This window comes from Megascapheus bottae, chromosome 6, assembly GCF_031878675.1.
Source record: "Megascapheus bottae isolate mThoBot1 chromosome 6, mThoBot2.hap1, whole genome shotgun sequence".
NCBI lineage: Eukaryota > Metazoa > Chordata > Mammalia > Rodentia > Geomyidae > Megascapheus > Megascapheus bottae.
The window spans coordinates 15,303,813-15,323,907 of NC_143514.1; positions in this window are offsets into that span (position 1 = coordinate 15,303,813).

The window sequence follows — 20,095 nt, forward strand, 5'->3', positions numbered from 1 at the left end:
CATGATGTTGTCATCATGTGCCTAGTGTTCTTAGTTCACTCCCCACCACCAGATTTTTTCATACAGTTAAGAAATATATATTCCACTTTTCAGATCTGATATATTGTATATATGTGTATTTGGTTATTTGAAGATGGATAGGGAAGGGAGGAAAACAAGATGAGGGGTGGGGATGGGGGAAGGGAAATGGGGACCAAGACATGAGAAAGGGTATCAATGTATGTGAAGTAATGCACCTTCTATCTGGTGAATATAATGTAACCCTTCCATTAATTACAATAAAATATATGAAAAAGAAAAAATGCAAATGAAATATATATTATTCAACTTTTCAGATCTATCAAGGGTTGTCACATGTGTTCTTGATACAGAAAACTTTAATCTTTCCTCAGTAAACCATGGAACAAATTCTATTATGTTTTAACTATCAAAGAACATTCAGCATCCTGGAAGATTTTTCTCTATTTTGAAAAAATAGAAAGGAAAATGTAGTGTTTTTTTTTCACAAAAAATATCATAGATAACAGTACAGTATTTAAGTAATGCACTTCTTTATCTGCCCTGGGTTTAATCTCTAACCCCTTAATAAATTAATCAACAAACTAAAAAGTGCAATTTTAAAGATAAAAATATAGCATACTATCAGTGGTTCACATGTGTAATCCTATCTCTTTAGGAAGCTAAAATCTGAGCATTAAAGTTCAAAACAAGCCCTGGTAGGAAATCTATGAAACTTTTTATCTTCAGTTAACCAGCAAAAAGCTTGAAATAAAAGTGTGACTTAGATGTTAGAGTGCCTGCCTTTAGTGATAATAAGGGACAGCACCAAGGCAGGCCCTTATTTCAAGCCCCGGTTACTGGCATAAATAAATAAATTAACATTTTGAAAATCTCTTCTATGTAGAGCAAAAAATGTCTTTTTCCTTCAACCCTGGATATGCTATTGGGGATAGGAGGTTAGATGCTAAAGCAGAACCACAGATGCTTGTTGAGAAATGAAGAACTTCTGGGCTGCAGTGGAAACATTTGTCCACAACAATAGTGAAGTCTAGCTGAGCCGGGTTTCAATGTTTCTCCATCAGGTTTTTCAGAGCCTTGGAACAAATTTTGTGTCTTGGTTCTCTCAATCTTCTTTCCTTTTCATGAAGGACAGCATGTGTTCAGAACTGAGCAGTTTGATAAGCCTGCTTTGTCACTGTAAAATTTTGAGTCCTATAGCCTCATTTCATTTTGTAATCTCTCTGTCCCTTTCTGTGCTTTTCTGGCCTTTGCAATCCATGTTTTCATTATTTTCCCCTGTCCTGAAATACTTCGTGGATTTTTCTGCTAGGTTCACTGAGGTTCATTCCATAAGGCCAGAAGCACATTTACAGAGCTCTTTGAGAAAAGCCCTTTTTCCTTTGGACTGTGGCTGAGAGAGTTAAGGGACAGCAGGATTTATTTCCTAGAGGTCCTTACTATTGTTGGTTTGACATATTCCACGAGGCATACTTTTATCTCTCTAATGGATCCTCAATGTGCTGAAGATTCTGACTTTGGATCTTTGTAAGGTTTTCAAAAAATGTGTAGTCACTTTTTTCCCTGAACATTTCCTCAAGAATAAGACTTATCACTGTCCTTTTTTCTATTAATACTTGAAAATTGTGTTTTAGCTTTTGTATCTTTGATTGTGTTCAGAGGCTGGACATTTAGAAAAATGTCAAATCTTAGCTCCTTTTTGTTGTTTAAAAGAGCAATCAATTCATGTTTCTTTTCATATTTTGAAATTAAGTAGAAAAATGTCAATCAACATTTTATTGGAAATCTTATCCACATGATGACACTCATTCTGTCTTCCATGTAATGAAAGAACACACTTTTACCAGGGTGCTTCCAACTGTTAATCAAAAACCTTTCTTCCTCTAAATTTTATTAAGAATTCCTTCCTTCCTGATGATAATTCCAAAGTCCTAATTTCTACAGGCTGTTAAAGTGACTTTATACCTTGATTCTTCATGTAAGTTGAATTGGAACTCTGGGATTGGGGTACCTGCTCCTGTGCCAGTTCCTGGTTATGCTTTCTTACCTGTAAGCCATTTCTTTCTGAGTCCAACTTTTTCAAACAATGTGCTCAGGACAACCCGCCTGTAGCACATTTGCACACAACACAATCTCAACCATACTGTATCTACAAGACTCAGGTGCCACATAGTTCATCATTATATCATTCTTAAAAGTAATCAACAGGCTTCACTCTATTTCCCATAGCCTGCAGCAAACAATCTCTTTCTTTATATTTTCACATTTTTCATTAATGATGTTTATCAATTGCATTTGTACAGCACTTGGAAGACTCTCCTCTAGGTTTGCCAGTGACTGTTCCATTGGCTGTTTATATTGGGTGAGGGGGGTGGGGGACGTTGTTTCTTGATTTGACATTTTTCTTGAGTTTCTTGTTCTGCCCATTTGAAAATGGGAGCAAGATTAATACTAAACACGATTATAGTTTTTCAGATATAACCAACCTAGACCTCTGTAGCTGGCAGACTCTAGATGTTCACAAGTTTTGATTGGTGTTATCACTCTTTCTTTTTGTGCAGTTACAGACCAGTCTAATAATCCACTGATAAGCGATTTATATCCAAAACAATAAGCCTCTCAATCCAATCTCTATTGTCTTTAAGTCCCTCTGTGCCTAGAGAATAATTAAACACCTAGATATACAGTGTTGCTCAACAGCAATCAAGTGCAGATCCATGCAGTATAAGGGTTGAAAGACGAGCAGAGGTCCAGAGATAGAAAAATAGAATGAGAGAGGTCAGGGGGTAAGTATGTAGCGTATTTGAGTACAAAGTTTGGAAAGTATTAGAATAAAACTTATGGGTTGCTGCGCGACTAGCTCTTAGCCCAAACAGCGGCCTCACAGTGGACCATGGGATGGCTCTGCGAGCTTCCGTCTGAGTGCGGTTGGCAGACGTTTTCCTGTGCTGATTCCAGGGGCGGCCCCAAGCCAAGGGTCTGGGGATTGAGAGTTTCAGGGGCTCTCAGCAAGACGAGCAGGAGACTCCTCTGTTCCCAGGGGCGGGGCCCAGCTGGGGATGTGGGCTCCAAGGACAGAGCCTCGCCTTTTTGGTTCTCAGAAGGGGAGCTTGGCTGCTGGTGGGCCCTTCAGATCCCTGCTGTGTTTCCACTGCTTTGTCAGAGTCTGTGACTGTGGGGGGCCCCTCGGTGGTATCTCGCTCAGGATTCCCAGCAGGAGGATGCCCCGCTCAGGAATAGAGGGGGGGCAGATGCTGGCTCCTATTTTCCCGCACCCCCTACCCACTGTTGTAAGGCAGGGTCCCAACGCCCTCCACTCTCCAGATCCAGTGGCCTGGGAGAAGAGCCTGGTGGGCGGGTGGGAGCTGGGACAGCTCCACCTCCCCTGGTGGGATGCTGAGTCTTAGGGTCTGCCCGCTTGTCAGTCCCCAGGCAGAGGGCTGGGGGTTGAGCCCGTTGGGCGGGTGGGAGTTGGGACAGCCCCGCATCCCTTGGTGGGGTGCTGGGTCTTATGGGTAGCCCACCCAATCCTGGAGCTCCAAACTTCATCAAGCAAACTTTACTTACACTGAAAGCATACATAGATCGAAATACAGTGATTGTCAGTGACTTTAACACACCACTCTCACCTATGGACAGATCAACAAGGCAAAAACTCAACAGAGAAACCTTAGAACTGAACAACTATATAGACCGACTAGATCTAACAGACATCTGCAGAATATTCCACCCAGCAACAACACAATATACGTTTTTCTCAGCAGCACATGGAACATTTTCCAAAATAGATCACATCTTAGGCCATAAAACAAACCTGGACAGATTCAGAAACATAGAAATTATTCCATGCACACTCTCAGACCACAAAGGCATCAAACTGGAACTGAACACACATCTCCACCAACGAAAACCCTGTAACTCATGGAGACTGAACAACACATTGTTGAATCACCAATGGGTCATCGAAGAGATCAGAACAGAAATCCAACAATTTATGAAATGTAACAGTAAGGAGCACACAAAATACCAACTCCTTTGGGACCCAGCAAAGGCAGTACTCAGAGGAAAATTTATAGCGCTGAGTGCCTACAACAAGTTGGAAAAATTGCAAACCAACAACTTAATGTCTTACCTTAAGATCCTGGAAACAGAGCAACAAACCAACCCTAATCCCAGTAGAAGGAAGCAAATTATTAAAATCAAAGCAGAATTAAATGATTTGGAATCCAAAAAAACTATAGAAAGAATCAACAAAACAAGGAGTTGGTTCTTTGAAAGAATTAACAAAATTGACAAGCCCTTAGCAAATCTTACCAAAAAAAGAAGAGAGCATATTGAAATAAACAAAATCGCAGATGAAAATGGTAATATCATGACAGAAATTACCAAGATCCAGAATATCATGAGGGAATACTTCTCAAACCTTTACGCCAACAAATTTGAGAATCTAGATGAAATGGATGAATTCCTAGCCAATATTAACATACCCACACTGAACCAAGAAGAACTAAGCCAACTCAACAGGCCTATTTCAAGCTCTGTAATAGAAATGGCAATTAGAGAACTTCCACCTAAGAAAAGCCCAGGGCCAGATGGATTCACAGCTGAATTCTATAAGGTCTTCAAAGCAGAGCTCACACCAATACTCCTCAAGCTCTTCAACGAAATTGAAAATGAAGGTTCCTTACCAAACTCATTCTATGAAGCCAGTATAACCCTCATCCCCAAACCAGACAGAGATTCATCAAAGAAAGAGAACTATAGACCTATTTCTTTGATGAACATCGATGCAAATCTTCTCAACAAAATACTGGCCAACCGTCTACAACAACTCATCAAAAAAATTATACACTATGATCAAACTGGATTCATCACAGGGAGGCAAAGCTGGTTCAACATACGCAAATCAATTAATATAATTCAACACATCAACAGGAGCAAGGACAAAAAATCACATGATATTCTCAATAGACACGGAAAAGGCATTTGACAAGATCCAACACCCCTTTATGTTAAAAGCTCTGGAGAAACTAGGAATCCATGGAACATTCCTCAAAGTAATAAGGGCTGTGTATGAGAAACCTACTGCTAGTATTACACTTAATGGTGAAAATCTAAAGCCATTCCCTCTAAAATCAGGAACGAGACAAGGATGCCCACTCTCTCCACTCCTCTTTAACATAGTACTAGAATTCCTAGCCAGTGCAATAAGGCAAGAAGCAAGCATGAAGGGGATCCAAGTAGGAAAAGAGGAAATAAAACTATCCCTCTTTGCAGATGACATGATTCTGTATTTAAAGAATCCTATAGACTCTACTCCCAAGCTCCTTGAGCTGATTCATAGCATTGGAAGAGTAGCAGGCTATAAAATCAACCCTCAAAAATCAACTGCCTTCCTTTATGCCAACAGTGAGAGGAACGAGGCAATAATCAGGAAAGAAACTCCTTTCACAATAGCCTCAAAGAAAATTAAGTACCTAAGAATTAGCTTAACTAAGAATGTAAAGGATCTTTTTGACAAAAACTTTAAAACCCTAAAAAAGGAAATTAAAGCAGAACTAAGGAAATGGAAAAACCTCCCATGCTCCTGGATTGGAAGAGTCAACATTGTGAAAATGACAATCTTGCCAAGAGCTATCTACAAATTCAATGCAATACCCATCAATATCCCAACGTCATTCTTTAAAGAAATAGAAGAGGCAATCCACAATTTCATATGGAATAATAAAAGACCCACTATAGCAAAAACACTTCTTAGCAGAAAGAACAGCGCTGGAGGAATTTCAATTCCAAACTTTAGACTCTATTACAGAGCTATAATTATCAAAACGGCTTGGTACTGGCACAGGAACAGGCCTGAAGACCAATAGAATAGAACTGAGGACCCAGATATTAAACCACAGACCTATGGCCACCTAATCTTTGAGAAGGGAGCCAAAAAAATAGAATGGAAGAAAGACAGCCTCTTCAACGAGTTGTGCTGGCAGAACTGGTTAAGCACCTGCAGAGAACTAAAGTTGGATCCTTCTTTGTCACCTTGCACTATAATTAACTCCAAATGGATCAAAGACCTGGAGGTAAAAGCTGACACACTGAAAACTTTACAGGATGGAATAGGAGATACACTAGGCCTCCTTGGCACAAGTCGAAACTTTCTTAATAAGGACCAAGAATCACAGCAAATCAGAGAAAGGCTGGATAAGTGGGACTGCATTAAACTGCAGAGCTTTTGTATGGCAAAGGACATAGCTAGTAAACTAATCAGGAAGCCTACAGAGTGGGAGAACATCTTCACCAACCAAACAACAGACAAAGGCCTCATATCTAAAATATATCAACAACTCAAAAAATTGAATCACTCCAAAACTAACCTCCAAAGTAACAACCATCCCATTAAAAGATGGGCCAAAGACTTAAAGAGAGTCTTCTCTGAAGAAGAAACAACAGAGATGCTCAACATCTCTGGTCATAAAAGAAATGCAAATCAAAACAACTCTAAGATTCCACCTCACTCCAGTTAGAATGGCCTGGATCAAGAAATCTAATAACAACAGATGCTGGAGGGGATGTGACAAGGAGGGATCACAACTATACTGTTGGTGGGAGTGCAAACTCAATCAACCACTATGGAAAGCAGTATGGCAGTTCCTCAAAAGACTAAACATAGAGCTCCCATATGACCCAGCAATTCCACTACTTGGCATTTACCCAACTGTCCAGAAACAAGGACATACTAAATCCACTAGCACAACGATGTTCATTGCAGCACTATTTACCATAGCAAAGATATGGAATCATCCCAGATGTCCCTCAGTTGATGAATGGATCAAAAAGATGTGGTATTTATACACAATGAAATTCTACTCTGCCATCAGAAAGAATGACCTCGTCCCATTTGTAAGGAAATGCAAAGACTTAGAAAAAATCCTATTAAGTGAAGTAAGCCAAGCTCAAAGGTGCATAGGCTCACTGGTTTCCCTCATTTGTCAGTAGAAACCTTGGGCTCTCCTAGCAGAGATTTACAATAGAACAAAACCTAGATACATAAGGCCCTGTAGTATGATGCTAAATGAAAGGACCTCCAGGATATAGAAACAAAAGCCATAAAATGCATGATTGTTTTCCTTAATGTACTATGTTATTTCCCATCTCTTTTGCTGTCTCTTGTTTATCTCATATTGTTACAGTATTTCATCGGGTTATCTGATATATTGTATGTATGCATATTTGGTTGTTTCAAGTCGGTTAGGGAAGGGAAGAAAACAAGATGGGGGGTTGGGGCCAGGGAAATGGGGACCAAGACATGAGAAATGGTATCAATGTATGTGAAGTTATGCACTTTCCATCTGGTGAATGAAATGTAACCCTTCTATTAATTACAGTAAATATATATTAAAAAGATCCCATGAGATGATATCGAATTTAGTTTGTATGATTTCTGTAACTGATGTTTTCTTATCTTGTGAATTTTATATTTATATTTTTGTGTGAATATGAGAATTTTGTCTCTCCATTTTAAAAGATTTATGTATAATGTGAAAGACCATGGCAAATCTTGTTTGCCAATAATATATTTACATCAGGTCATGGAATGAGAGTCATTGTTGTTGAAAACAAAATTCTTAATGCTGAAAGATTTAGTTGTCTCAGATCCACTTTTCCAAATGTGTGAATTTTAACGGTAACAAATGCATACACACACACACACACACACACACACACACTCTTCAGCCCTGCCTATCTCTCTGCATGAATATATATATATACATATATACATGTATAGTTATATTCATATATTTATATAGATTTTGTAAAGATGATGTGAAGATGGGTTATAGTTATATGAATCAGGTAAAGTATACGTTTCTTTTTCAATCCCTCCCATTGTGCTCTCTTCACTCTGAGTTTTTCCCTTCCATATCCACCCACAAGTTGTACAGTTCCTTTTCAATATAGTGCCTACTTAGTATCAATGCTTCATTTGTTCACAGGTGTGGATATCCAGAGATTAGAATAAATGAAGGCCAAGTTGCTTTTTTCTGACATATATCATTAACCTCCAGGTGATTTTGTGGGACCCTTCTATATTTTCATGATGATACAATACATAATACAAATCATACTTATTCAATACATTCTAAGGTTACCTATTTTATGCTGTTTTCTGGCAGTGAGAACATTTAATCTCTTCCATTGGATTAACAATCCTGACATTTTGTAACTAATAGTTATAGTTTTTCTTAACAAAAGATTTTGTAGCATAACTGAAAATTAGCAAGTACTCAGAATTAAAGGATTGTAAAATTCTCTGTGGTTTTTATTTTTCCATTTCAGTTGAGATAAATACATAAATGAGATGACATGGGAAGTGAGCCCTGACTAGCTTGCCATTTTTCTTATACTGAATTCATAAAACCACAAGTGTAGGGGTGAGGAAGTGCTGGCTCTTGTTTCTATCCCCAGAGCCCATCCATCCTCTCGACTGTACTGGAGACCTCTGAATGGGGACTGTGACCTCTTAAACTCTGAAGAGCTCTGTTCCCATTTGTAACATGATAGAGGTGGACAAGGTGACTTGAGAGTTCTCTTTGAGGTCTTGCCAGTTTCTAGGAAATGTTTATTGGCTGTGCTTATTTTCACATATAACATTTCCTAAAGTCTATCCCCCATAAAAATAAAATTAGTAGCCATTAGTCCTATGGAGTGATAAGTGTATATATGACTTTCGTTTAGGTTTATTGCCATATTATGCTGATCTGTTACAATTTATTTCAACAAGAATGAGATATAAGTCTGACTGGGAATCCTGATGCACTGTAAAATTTGATTTATATCAAATCAAAGTTCAAATGGTGGTACAAGGGGTTACTATTTAACATGGATATTCATATGTCAAGTGTTACTTGATCAGAATCATCTTTTATTATTAGCTCCCTCAATCATATTTTCCCCTTCCCCTAGACTCATGTCATGCTTTCTATGTCCTTATTAAATGTTAACACAACTTGAATCTTCTGAATGTCGGTAGGGCCAAGATTTGTAAATACATTTTTAACAGATTTTAGGAGTATTTCCTACTGCTTTATGTATTATTTTTATATTTAAAAATAGATACATTGAATAATCACACAAAGGGAACATAAAATATATCTACTGTACAGAAAAGGAAAGGCTGTGTGTTAGACTTTGTTGTATTACTTAGAAAATTAGGGGACCGGGAGTTTGGCCTAGTGGTAGAGTGCTTGCCTAGCATGCACGAAGACCGGGGTTCAATTCCTCGGTACCACATACAGAGAAAAAAGCTGGAAGTGGTGCTGAGGCTCAAGTGGTACAGCTCTAGCCTTGAGAAAGTCCAAGGACAGTGCTCAGGCCCTGAGTCCAAGCCCAAGCCCGGCAAAAAAGAAAAAAAAGAAAAAAAATTACTCATGGGGCCAGCAGTTTGGACTAATGGTAAGAGTGCTTGCCTGGCATGCATGAAGACACGGGTTCGATTCCTTGATACCACATACATAGAAAAAACCAGAAGTGGTGCTGTGGCTAAAGTGGTAGAACTCTAGCCTTGAGAAAACCCAAGGACAGTGTTCAGGCCCTAAGCTCCAGCCCCAGGACTGGCACAAAAAAAAAAAAAAAAAAAAAAAAAAAAAAAAAAAAAAAGAAAGAAAGAAAATTAGGTGCTTCATTGTGCTTAAATAAAAGTCTAGTTTTTCCTTTTCCTGAAACAGATATCTAATTCCAAAAGCCATTTTGTTCCATGTTAGAAATGGTTTTATAGTAAAAAAAAAAGTATGAAGGGGATTCTCATGATATGCTTTCCATTCATGTTTCTCACGATTTTGTAAATGTTATTGGTGTTGTTTGGGACATGTAATCCTGAAGTACCTTTGCCAATGTCCTAGGGGGCAAATAAAGAGAATAATATAAGCTGACCCTTAAATAACCATAAATGACTAAATAAAATGTCCATGCCACTGAGAGAAAGAGAAGGTCATAGAGTCTGTATTTCAGCTGGCAGAACAAGAATAAATTATTCCCTGGAGAATTCAGCAGTGTTTAAGGAGGCAGCACATTACCTGTGTTAGCATATTGACAGAGGACAAAGAAACATTTAATTATCTCAGTAGTTAACCTTAAAAGTTTAAAAGAGCCTACGACTGGAGAACAGGTATCAAGTTCATCATCTTTTCCCAGTCAGGACTATTTATATGGATACAGATTACCAGCTATAGTGACATGCTTTCATGAGGCTTACAATTCAACCAATGAAACAGAAATAAAGCAATTTATAAAGCCAGGCAATGACAGACCCTTTGTGCCCTGAGTACCTGATATCGGAATTGAATGGTGAATCTTTGGAAGTCAACAAAAATGTAAGTATGTGCCAAGAGCCCATTACTCAATTCTGTAATCCTAGAAACTCAGGAGGCTGAAATCTGAGAATCACAGTTCAATGGCAGCAAAGGGCAGGAAAGTCCTGGAAATGGTGTGGTGGCTCTAAGTGGTAGAACAGTAAGTAGCCTTCAACAAAGGAGCTCATGGATAGTGCCCAGGCCCTGAGTTCAAGCCCCACCACACAACTGACCACAACAACATAAACCAATAAATGGAAGTATGTGAACAGAACTGAAATGATATTCAGGTTATTTACTTGCTAATTAATAAAGGTGCTGGTAATGAGGAAAGGTTTGGATGGAAGGAATAGTATGAATGCAGACTCTGTACCATTTTACAAATGTAAAAGACAAACAAAAGTGGAAATCTATGTTTGGACAACTAACATTGGGAATCCTAATTTTGAGAGATATCAAAATACTTAATCTTAAAATACGATTTCTAAAATGTTATGTACTTTTTATGCATTTTTATGAAAATATGAGATATTTGAGACAAGTATTTGCTACTATTTATAGTTTCATGAGAGCATGATACCAAAGAGGAATTCCTACTTGGAAAGGAGACTTGACCATGTGTTGTTATATATTTTCTCCAAAATTAAATTTAAAAAATTAAAAACTTGGTTTGCAGAAGGACAGTTGAGTGGAGAGATGTGGTATTGTGGTATGTTGAGATATTTTTATTAAAAGACTGAATCTGCACAGGCACAATTTCCACTACTTTAGGTGTGAGCATGCAAAATATTGCTCATATGTATAACTACACAGAGGATTGAAAGCCCTGGTCTCCAAGCTCAACTGTTCACAAGTGATCACAAAGACAATATTCAGTTAGAGGGCAAAAAGCAGCTTAGCCTCTCTTGATGGTTTTATATGTGTAAAATCATATTTGTTTTCATTCACAGCTGTCTCAAATGCCTTAAATTTGCAATTATCTACATATAGTACATCTTAAATTACATTTTTTTGCATACAGCTTTGTCAGTGAGCTCCATATAATTCAAACACCCACCTATGAAAAGGGCTGCAGTTGCTAGTCATTCAAACTAGAGGTGAGATAATTGCTGTATTAGGAGCACCTTTGGTAATTTTAGTAATATATTACTTGGCTATATTTTAAATTAATAACTGTTTGAAACAACATATTATATTTTGCACTTCCAAAGGATCTTGGTCATACATAACAAGTGAAGGTTACAGAGGATGTGAAACATTCAATTATGTTAATTCTATTATTTATAAAATAAGATCATATTATGTTGTGTTTATAATGTAAAGGGTTTATTTCCAAAGTAATTAAAATATATTTAGACAACTAGTAAAGATCTTGGCATAATAGATTATCAGAGATAGTTATATGAATGAAAATGTTATCTCAGTATATAATAACTAAATTATTTAAATAGCAAGTAAAAGTCATAAAAAATTTCTAAATTTTGAACCAAATTTAACATGGTAAAATTCAGTGCTTTGAATTACAAAATTTACTTTCAGCATGTTCACACTCAAGGGTTGTATAGAAAGATATTTAAAATATAATATGACTTGATCATTGGAAATCATCAAAATCTTTTTGATAAAATATGAGTTAATTTATATTCTATTTACTTCAAAATTATCTTGTTTCTTCTCTTATCTAGAAAAAAACTATATTAGTTTCATTACATAGTTGATTTCTGCCACAGATCCATTTCTGAAATGCCTACTTATTTTGTCTAGCTATGATTTATATTAATAAAGTATTATAGATAGGGAAAATGATGCTATTCAGAAAATTTATTAGATTGTTATTAAGTGCATAATTTTTGAAAATTTTTATTTACACTGATTTTTTCCATCCTATTTCAAACGTCATGTTTAACAAATCAAGAAGGTATAACTATAACCCCTCTATATGTTACCCTGACAATAAAAAATAAAATAAAAAATAAAAAAACTTTAAAAAGAATTCAATAAGAGAATCTCTATATGAAATCACTGGTGCATAATTAAAATTAAGCTGAGAGTTTGTATGTCATATATACATATCGATCTATATAGCATTATGTCTAAGATTACATATTTCATCATAGATTTTTATTTCTATGTACTTGTTTATACCTCCAAGACTATGTCCATAACTTTGGGTACCCAAATACTGAGTCCTCGTTCTTGTACTATTTGGATCTAATATCCACATATTAAGGATACCATGCACCTTTTGTTCCTTTGGTCTTGACTTATCTCACTCAACATGTGTTGTTCTAGATTCATCCACTTTCCAGTGAATGCCATTACTTTATCTGTTCTGTTGGCTATGAGAATTCTGTTGTATATATACAACAGTTTTTTTTGTATCCATTCATCTGTAGTGGGGCATCTGGGTTGTTTCCATCACTTGGCTATTGTGAATAGTGCAAAGATGAACATGGCTGTGCAGGTGTCCTTATCATATCCTGATTTCTGATGTTCAGGGTTGATGCCCAGGAGTGGTATGGCTAGACTGTAGGAAAGGTCTATTTTTAGTTTTTTAAGAAACCTTCAAACTGCTTTCCACAGTGGCTGAACTTGTTTACATTCCCATCAGCAATGCAGTAGGGTTCCTCTTTCTCCACAACCCCACCAGCATTTGTTGTTGTTTTAATTCAGAATATTTGCCATTCTAATTGGGATAAGGTATTATTTTAGGGTTGATTTTATTTGTATTTCTTTTATGACCATGGATGATGAGCATTTTCTCATATTTTTTCCATTTAATCTCTTCTTTTGATAAGTCTTTCTTTAGTTTCCTTGCCCATTTAGTGATTGGTTTGTTGGGTTTGAGGGGATTAGTTTCTTGCGTTCCCTGTAGATACTGGATATGAAGCATTTGTCTGATGTATTATTGGTAAATATCTTTTCCCAGTTGGTTGGCTGTCTTTCTACTTTAGTAGCTATGCCTTTGTCTGTGCAGAAACTTTTTATTTTTAGGTAGTCCCATCTGTGGAGTCTCTCTCCAATCTGTTGTGACCCTGAGATTCTGTTCAGGAAGTTTTTGACTGTGCCTATGAGTTCCAGTGTCTCTCCTATTCTATCATGTAGCAGTTTCAGGGTTTCATGTCTGATATTGAGTTTTTTTTATCTATTTTGAGTTAATGTTTGTGCATGGCGACAGGCTGGGATAAATTTTTAGTTTTCTCAGTAATTGAAGAGGCTGTGTTTATTCCACTGTAAAGCCACATACCTATAGTGAATGCATATTTGATAAAGAAGCCAGAATAAACGTAGTTTTATTTTTAAACTCTTACTTAAAAATTTTATTTCAGATCTATTTATGTCAGTCATTAATTAATATTTCAGATGGATGCCACAGTCATCAAATGTTTGACTTTATCTTTTGGGGTTGCAATGGTTGGCTCAACTACTGACAAGGAGAGGAGGGTTTTGAGGCAGTGTCAGTGTCCTGAAGAGACAATCGCACTGTGCATCTGTAGATCCTGTTCAAGAGAAGAGCTGACCCAGGGTAGATACTCCTACAAAGTACTTTAAAAGTTAATGAGTGATTGTTGTCCTTAATGTACTATGTTATCTCTCATCTCTTTTGCTGTCCCTTGGTTATCTCATATTGTTACAGTATCTCATGTTGTTATCTGATATATTGGATATATTTGTATTTGGTTATTTGAAATTGGATAGGGAAGGGGGGAAAACCAAGATGGGGGGTGGGGGGAGGGTAATGGGGACCAAGACATGTGAAAGAGTATCAATGTATGTGAATTAATGCACCTTCTCATGTAACCCTTTTATTAATTACAATAAAAATATTGAAAAAAGAAAAAGAAAAAAAAGTTCCAATTTGCACCGGGAGTTTTGCCTAGTGGTAGAGTGCTTGCCTAGTATGCACAAAGACCAGTACCACATACATAGAAAAAAGATGGAAGTGGTGCTGAGGCTCAGGTGGTAGAGCTCTAGCCTTGAGAAAGCCTAAGGACAGTGCTCAGGCTCTAATCTTAAGCACAGGAGTGGCAAAAAAAAAGTTCCAAGTTGCTTGACTTTGATATTCCCTTACTCATTTTGACTGAAAATCAAAGGAGATTATAGCTGGTTGCTTAAGTGGGCAGCATAAAAATATTCAATGAGTTTAAATTCTTCATATAAATCCTAGAAATATTTCAAAGAGAGCTTGAACATTTCATGCCACATTATTACAATTTTCTCCTCAATATTCATCCTTGCACTTTTTCAGTAGCAGTAAACTTTCATAAAATGAATTCTTTCATTTGTGAATATTTCTGATTAGTATTATTTTATACTTACATATACATAGAGCTATATGTCACAATTACTGCCACTTCATAAATGAGTCTTCTTCAGGAAAGCAGGCTACATTGTGTTGGTGTAATGGAAGAAAAATCTGTAGGAGACCAGGATTCGTCATATTAGTTGTGACACTTGTATGAATCAGGTGTTTTCAAGTCACAGAACACTTGGAGGTAAAACTCACTGTCCAGTAAGATAAGAATTTTTGTTTTCAATACATAGAAGCAATGTAAGCTGAATACTGAAAACTGAAATGGACTTGAATGAATATCACTGTAGAGACAGGGTGTTCAAGTGATGTGCAATGAATATATTCACTGAATATACACATTGGTAGAAGTCATGTTCTGGTGGCTTCCACCTGTAATGCTACCTGCTTACAAGGCTGAGATTCAGAGGATCTTGGTTTGAAGCTATCCTTTGAGGCAAAATCTGGGAGATATTATTTGCAATGAAGCAGGAAATTACTGTGCTGGATGTGTGTTTTACCACAAGCAAACAAGCCTAGCAAGAATTTGAGTCATATAGCTAAATCCTATAATATACAAAAGCGATATTGAGATGGATATATATATATGTAAATAGACAAAGAAATCAAGCATTCTTTGCTTCCAGATTTTTTTTATTTCAATGTGTAGAGGGGTTCCAGTTATATTTGCCAGATAGAGGGTGCATGACTTCTCACACACTGATATCCCTTCTTATGTTTTTGTCCTCATTTCCCTCCCTGACCCCTTCCCCTCATTTTTGCCCTCCTATTTCAAATAAACAAGTAAACATCTAAATAAATATCCATTAAACTTACAGGTCCATTTCTTGGTTTGATGAGCCCGAAGAGCAAGGAAAGCCTGGTTTAGTTAATTTCAGGGGATATGTTTGCATCAGTCTCTAGACAGCACTTGATGTCTCTTGGTAGGCCACCATACACCTTTGGGAGTATTCCTGTGACAACTGGACCCAATTGTCTTCATTGCACTTTTTTCCAGTATGTTAGCTTGGGTGTTCTCTCAACATAGAATGATAGTGAGAGTCTAGGAAGCCTATTGAATTAGGGGCTTAAATGGCTCACTGTGACCTTTACTGAGTTCTGTTAGAGAAAGGTATTCTCAGGAGTAGCTCAACTTCATCGATGTCTCAAAAGTTCTCTAATAAATGATAGTAGGAACCCAGAGACCCATTACAAATTAGTGAGGCTTGAATTCAGGGCCTGGCCACTGTTCACTAGATTCAAGGCTAGTATTCAATCACTTAAATCACAATGCCACTTCCAGTTTTTGAAAGGTTAATTGGAGATAAGAGTCCCCTGGGACTTTACTGCCTAGACTGGCCTTGAAAGGCGATTCTCAAATCCCAGCCTCCTGGGTAGCTCAAATTTCAGGGGTGAGCCATCAGCGAATGGCTTGGAACAATTTTTATACAGAGTTGTTCAAGTGGGTGAGTATTGGACACTCCATCTGGGTGAGAACATAGCATATCAACTCTACCGCATTGAGATCAGATGGTTTTTTGAAAGAAGGGAAGTGAAAATGTCTGTAGAGAAGGTACAGAAATGAGGACATCATACAAATAATGCAGATTGGGAATTTGTGGCATACTGAGGATATGGATAGCTCAGTAGTCAAAATAAGTGAATATAGCATCAGTTTTTTGATTGAAATCATCACTGACATTTCCAGCTATGTGTAATTTATGAAGGAAATTGAAGTGTTAACCTTGGATTTGTATAACAATTACTTATTTAAAGACAAATATTAATGAATTATAATGGAAGAAAATCCAAAATCACTGCCAAGTAGGTTGCTTTAATGTCTTTCAATTCTGTAATGCTTGTTTTTGAGTGATTCTCAGGCTTCTCCAAAAAACTAACATTTTAAAATTATAAGGAATTCTTATTCAGGTATCATGCAATTAGACATAAGCAATCCTCTTGCCTTTCTCTAGTACCTAAAAACAAACAATTGTGGCAATTTAGTATGAAGTAAGATCTTCCTTCAACAATACGTCATAAATTACAGAAGCTGCACTAATTATTCATGTGAGGAGATAGGATTTTACTTTTCCCTAAAATAGTAGTTTTCTTTATTTACATTTTATGTAGGATTTTAACATTTCACTCATTAGGAGGATACTTTATTACCTATTCAAAGCATATTTTATGTAATTTATTGTAATTAATAGAAGGGTTACATTATATTTACCAGATAGAGGGTGCATTTCTTCACATACATTGATACCCTTTCTCATGTCTTGGTCCCCATTTCCCTCCCACCACCCCCACCCCTCATCTTGTTTTTCCCCCTTTTCTACCCAATTTCAAATAATCAAATATGCATATATACAATATATCAGATAACAAGGTGTAATACTGTAACAATATGAGATAGCTAAGGGACAGCAAAAGAGACAAGAGATAACATAGTTTATTAAGGACAACAATCATTCATTATATGGCTTTTCTTTCTATATCCTGGAGGTCCTTTCATTTAGCCTCCTTCTATATGGCCTTATGTATCTAGGTTTTGTTCTAATGTAAATCTCTGCTAGAACAGCCCAAGGTTTCTACTGATTAAAACAAAAGAGGGAAACCCTTGAGCCTATGTTCCTTTGAGTCTGGCTTACTTCACTTAATAGGATTTTTTCCAAGTCTTTCCATTTCTTTACAAATGGGATGATGTGTTTTTCTGACATCAGCATAGAATTCCATTGTGTATAAATACCTCACCTTGTTGATCCACTCATCAACTGAGGGGCATCTGGGTTGGTTCCATATCTTTGCTATGATAAATAGTACTGAAAAGAACATCGTTGTGCTAGTGGATTTAGTATGTCCTTATTTCTGGACAATTCGGTAAATGCCAAGTAGTGGAATTACTGGGTCATGGGAGAGTTCTATATTTAGTGCTTTGAGGAACTGCCATATGGCTTTCCATAGTGGTTGAGCGAGTTTGCACTGCCACCAACAGTGTAGTAGTGATTCCTCCTGGCCACATCCCCTACAGCATCTGTTGTTAGTAAATTTCTTGATCCTGGATATTCTAATTGGAGTGAGGTGGAATCTTAGAGTTGTTTTGATTTGTATTTCTTTTATGACCAGAAGCATTTCTTCATGTGTCTATAGGACATTCTTATTTCTTCTTCACAGATTTTAATTCTTTGGCCCATCTTTTAATGGGATGATGGTTTTTTTGGAGATTAGTTTTGGATTGATTCAATTTTTGGAGCTGTTGATATACTTTAGATATGAGGCCTTTGTTGCATGGTTAGTGAAGATCTCCCACTGTGTAGGCTTTCTAATTAATTTGCTAGCTATGACCTTTGCCATACAGAAGTTCTGCAGTTTAATGAAGTCCCATTCATCCAGACTTTCTCTGATTCATTGTGTTTCTGGGTCCTTATTAAGAAAGTTTTGATCTGTGTCAAGGAGACCTAGTGTATCACCTATTCCTTCTTGTAAAGTTTTCAGAGTATCTGCTTTTACCTCCATATCTTTGATCCATTTGGAGTTAATCCTGGTGCAGTCTAACAAAGAAGGATCCAACTTTAGTTTTCTACAGGTACTTAACCAGTTCTGCTAGCACCACTCGTTAAAGAGGCTGTCTTTCTTCCATTCTATTTTTTGGTTCCCTTATCAAAGATTAGGTGGCCATAGGTTGTTGGGGACTGACTGTGGGGTCAGTGACCGTGACTGTGGGGTCAGTGACCTTGGACCCGCACAATTGAGTACACAAGGAAGTAAGCTCTTATCATGATTTTGGGCTGTGTCAATAGCTTCTCATTTAACCTGTTTGGGACTTGATAGCTTCTCATTCAACCTATTTCAGACTTGATACTGTTTGTACGAATGTAGCCCCTGGCAGTTCCCTAGTTTAAAGATGTGTATTTAAGATCGAGAATGGGAAAATAAACTGGGCTACGGTCTTGGGCGAGAGGCTTCTGAAGCTGTGGCTCCTGATTTGGGCGGTAGCCCTCCTGAACCCCATCTGTTTGTCTCTCTTCTAATTTTTCCTAGTCCTTGCCCCCTATTTCAGGAACCCCAATCTGCGAACCCTGGTTTGCTGCCGGTTGGCCCCGGCATCTGGCGCCCGAACAGGGACCCTGAAAATCTGGGACGAAGGTGAAGGACCCCTCCCTGTGGTGAGTAACACATCGTAGGACTATTAAGAGAAGATCTTAAGAGAGTGTATAGTCAGGAGTAAAAATTATGGGTCAAGCTAATAGCCATGGGTTATTTCTACCGATCTTAACAGGCCTATTTGAAGCCCACGGAACGCGGGTGGAAAAAGGGGTGCTTCAGAGCTTCCTACAGTTTGTCGAGGAGGCATGCCCGAGGTCTATAGAGGAGGAATTCCAAAAAGCCTGGCAGCGGATAGGAAAAAGAATTCTAGATTATTATGATGTACATGGCCCCGAGAAGACCCCAATAGAGGCTGCTACTGTATGGAGTTTAGTAAGTGAATACATAGATCCTCTACATGAAAATGCTGAACTTAATCTTGAATTAAGGGAACTTTATGAGTTAAAGGACCCTTCTGAAGAACCTGAGGCTGAGCCATATGCCGCAGCCCAAGAGAGTCTAAGTGAGATCTTGCAAAGGGAACAACAACCAGTAGATATTGAGTATCAGAATTCAGGTCTGAATACCAAGGAGGAAAGTTATGATGAGTCATTGGAGGGCCGGGTGGCTACGATAGAGAAGAAGTTAGAAGAAATGCTACATCTTCTATCGAAAATGGGGACAGAGCAGAGAGCCCCCCCAGAAGTAGGAAAGAGATATGACCCTCAGGCCACTATGGTGTCTGATTCTAAACCTTACCCCTCACACCCACCGCCTCCGGCTGCAGCCTTATGGCCTCAATCCCTTTCTCAACCTTTAGGCAAGCCTAAAGGCCCTAGCAACAAGTCCCTTTTAACAGGCACTACAACCAGGCACAGTGCATCGCAATTAAACCTGACTCAGACTGCTAGAGAGAGGGAAGGTATTTCAGGGCCTCGATGCTTCCCTAGTTTAGTTGATCATGATGAACAAGTATACCATCAGCCTGTTCCTGTTAAACTATTACAGGATTTAAAAAATGCCTGCTCCCAATATGGGCCAACTGCCCCTTTTACTCAAGTAATATTGGAGGCCGCGTGTGCTGGTATTGCATGCCCAAATGACTGCAAGCGGCTTGCCAGAGCATGCCTTAGTGCAGGAGAGTACTTATTATGGGAGACAGAGTTCACTGCACAGTGTCAGGCTAAAATTGAAACAAATAGGTCTAAGAACCTGCCTTACACTGTTGATCAGTTGTTAGGAGAGGGAACCTATAAAAACACCGAAGATCAATTGGGTTATGCAAAGGAGGCCTATTTACAAATAAATGCTGCGGCGAGAGAGGCTTGGAAAAAGTTACGCAATTCCAATCGTA